A 4097-nucleotide genomic window follows, 5' to 3' on the forward strand; every position below is an offset into this window, starting at 1 on the left:
TTTATATATCTATTAATGTCTGTGCCGAATTTGATAAAGATCGGGTAACTATATCATATAGCTCCCATAGGAACGATCGGTGGAAAACAGTGACTTTGATCAATATCGTCGTTATTTGCTATGCTAAGATTGTAGGCCGTTCTTTCGGAAACAGCTTTTTTAGATAAAACGTTTTTCCACTTTAATGGCTATAGGTAAGGAAAGAGTTACCAAAAAAATTGCAAGGGTATACAAACTTTGACGCGGTCGAAGTTAGCCCCGGCCCTCTGGTTTTGTTTTCGTTTTGTATATTTCTTGTTGCATCTGATTTGGTGAAGCCATTTCAAATGAAACCGTTGTTTAATCTTAAACTTTCTACGAGGGGCCGCCAAATGAGGCGATTGGGATTCGTTTATTTTTATTAAGTTGTCTTAAACAAACTATTATTAATATTATCATTAGTAAGATGACTAACATTAAGGAAGCATGACCAGTTACATTATGGAAATTTAAGCCTAGTAATTCAATATGATGTTCCTTTAACGATTTTAATTGACTTCCTATTCTTTCTAATTCTGCTGAATGATTTACTATGTTTGCTTCTACTGGATTCCATGCTATATTTGCTATGTTACTAATATCGCCTACGTGCGAAGTTTTAATAGCTATGTACGACTCTGACTGAACGCTATGATGAGCTACTAGAATTTGATCTTCTGCCCTAACTGTGCAGCCTGATCTGAGACTCAAAATTCCTTGTTCTGGTATGTCTAGCACCTCCTGCTGTGCGTTACCGCATTGGACTCTGGCCTTAGTTTTAGGTGGTACCTTGAATAACCAACTACTGCTGCTATCTAATTCTACCCAGTAAGATCTTGTCTCAATAATCGTTGTGTATAAGCAGTTAGATTTGTATTCTGTTTAAAAGGTGTCAGCTCACAAGCATTATCATTGGCACCACTCCATGGCCAACTTCCTTCACATGTTCTCCTGTTCGACTGCCAGTTCCGACATTTTTGCATAGCTGATTCAGACATTAAATGATACGCGTCTATTTCAAAATTATATATTAAGTACTTACTATCTATATGAACCATTACCATTTGATTATTATTAAATCGTACAGGCACTGGAATAACTTTATAAAGAAAAGACGGGTGTCTACCAAACAGTGGTATTTTTGCATTTATAATTATTTTTCTATCTATGAAAATACCCTTGGCCGTCAACAGAGTATATATATCTTTTAACTCAGTACCTGTCCTTTTACCTGGTAGTACTAATGCTTCGGACAACTTGTCCTTTATTTTTGTTATTTCCAATTTCATTTGGCTTGGTTTTAAAATATTAGGGTTCAACCATGGTTAATGTCTATTAAAAGATTTATAATTCCTGTCTGAATTTTTTCACATTCATCAACCACGGTACTTAATTGCCTTACAATCATGAGGAACTGGATGGATTCTCTATATACGTAATAGCTTTCTTTCAGTAATTCTGTCATTTTTTCGATTCGGTTGTTCATGTTATAAAAATTATCATTTATTTCATCTATAGTTGTCTTAAGAATGTTTGCCGTAGAGTCTACTATCGATGTCTGCTTTTCTTCTAGATGTTTCAAGTTTTGCTGATTTGTCAGTAAACTTCTCATGTTTTCTTCCATCTGCACCCTGTCATCCGCATCCATGATGCCAAATAATATATGGTACAGTGAACCCATGAATTCAAACGGTGCTCGTTTGCTTCTTGGCTTATTTTGATTCATGAACAATCTATTATTTTCTTCGATTTCCGTAATTGGTTTTACCGTGCTGTTTAATACAAAATGGCACTGGTCTCCTCAATTTGGGATTCATTCTGTCACCTTGACTGAGCATTTCAAAGTAGGCCGACATGTCATAGTATATAACCAGATCCCATGAGGACGCTACTACTTCCACTTCACCCATTGGATCTAAGTATAATGCGGTTGTTGCGTTTAGTTCTTTTACCGTAATTTTTGGTCTATTATCTTTAATGCTTGCTGCATTCGAAAGTTGGATAGATTACAGAATCTGGTACTTTTCCGATATCGCTTCTCCTCAACGTCTTCGGATGATTTTACCCCAACAAGTGGACAGATTTTACTAATAGGCCTTGTAATTGACCCTTCCTGCAATTTGACTTTTACCAGTCTTACTTTATCGTCCCTGCCTTTGTGAATTTCCTCAATCTTGCCCAGAGGCCACCTGGCTGGGTGACAATTCTCATCTTTAATCAGTACGACCTGTCCATTCTCTAAATTTTCTGTGGTTCGTCGCCACTTATTCCTTTGCTGGAGAGTATATAGATATTCGTCTTTCCATTTCAACCAGAAATCCTTTTTCATTTTCTGAATTAATTTCCATCCATAGAATAGGAGCAAATTTGAAAATTATCTTGAACTGCTTTTTGAACTCTTCATCGAGTCTCCTAGCTGCTCCCACAAAATTCGTCCCATTATCGGAGTATATGTTAGCGCACTTACCCCGTCTTGCAACAAATCTTCGAAATGCTGCTAGGAAGTTGTCAAGTCACTAACAACTTCTAAATGAATTGCCTTAGTTGACAAGCACACAAATACTGCTATGTACCCTTTGAATGTTTTTGTCCCCGGTTTTTTGAGCATCTTATATGATATGGACCGGCAAAATCAATCCCCGTGTTATGAAATGGGGATGACACCGTTACCCTGTTTTTGGGTAGGTTACCCATAATTTGCTCCGCAGTTACTTGGAGGTATCTGGCACAAGTAACGCATTCCCTCAGATATTTTTTAAGGGCGTTTCTTAAACCGAATATCCAAAATTTCCTTTGAATTTGGCTCCTCATAAGGTTAATTCCTCTTTGTAAGGTTTCTTTATGAGCATCTTTAATTAACAGCATTGTTAAATGTGATTTATCTAAAATCACAGGATGTTTAGTATCAAAACATATGTTGGCCTTTTGTAATCTTCCCCCCACGCGCAATATTCCATCGTTATCCAAAAATGGATTTAAACTCAAAATTTTGCTTTTCATGTCAATTTGCTTGTTCTGCATAAGACATGATATCTCTCTGCTTAATTGATATGCTTGTTGGTGTTTAATTATAAAATTTTTAGCATTCTTAAGCTCATTGACGGTTAGATATGATGGGTACACCTTATCTCTTTTTTTAATGCTAATAAATCTTAATACATATGCCGTAATTCTGGCCAGCTTATTCATACAGGAATACTTTTCAATTAGCTCCTGCATAATACTACTCTCTGTATTTAATAGTACGAAATTTACCATAACCTTGTCATCATCTGATTTTTGTTTAGGCCATTTGTTTTTTGCCTCACCGAGCCACTTTGGCCCATTCCACCACAATTCACAATCCTTTAGCTTATTTGGATAAATACCCCTTGAAGCTACATCTGCAGGGGTTATCTTCAGATTTTACATGGTTCCATGTTATTTCTTTGATTTTTAGGATATCCTCTATGCGACGCCTTACGAATTTTTCTTTACTAGCACCGTTCTTTATCCAGCACAGTGTAATAGTCGAATCACTCCAAGCAAATATTTCAGATGGAGCAGCAATAGATTGCTGGACTCGTTGTAGCAATTGCGATAGCAAGTGTGCTGCACATAATTCCAATTTTGGAATAGTCTTCCTATTTTTGATTGGATTAACTTTGTTCTTGCTGGCTATTAAGGTGACTGCCTCACCTATTTTAGCATATACCACCGCAGCATATGCCTTTTCTGAAGCGTCAGCAAAACCATGAATCTGTAACAACATATTAGGCTGTGTCTTGATCCATCGGGGTAATCTGATTTCTTCCAGATAGACCAAATTATCCCTGAAGGATTTCGATTCTGATGTTTCGTGATCGGACAACTCTTGATCCCAATTTTGCTCTGCTAGCCACAACTTCTGCATAAATAATTTGCCTATTACCGTTACAGGTGCTAGCCAACCTAGTGGATCATAAATCTTGGCTAGTGTGGATAGCACACCTCTTTATTCACCTTTCTGTTCTCGTCACAGTGTACCTTAAACTTAAATTCGTCTTTAATTGGTTCCCACTGCAACACCAAGGTTTTAATTGCCTCGTTCTCATCAATTT

This window comes from Drosophila willistoni, unplaced genomic scaffold (genome assembly GCF_018902025.1).
Source record: "Drosophila willistoni isolate 14030-0811.24 unplaced genomic scaffold, UCI_dwil_1.1 Seg191.1, whole genome shotgun sequence".
NCBI classification, from domain to species: domain Eukaryota; kingdom Metazoa; phylum Arthropoda; class Insecta; order Diptera; family Drosophilidae; genus Drosophila; species Drosophila willistoni.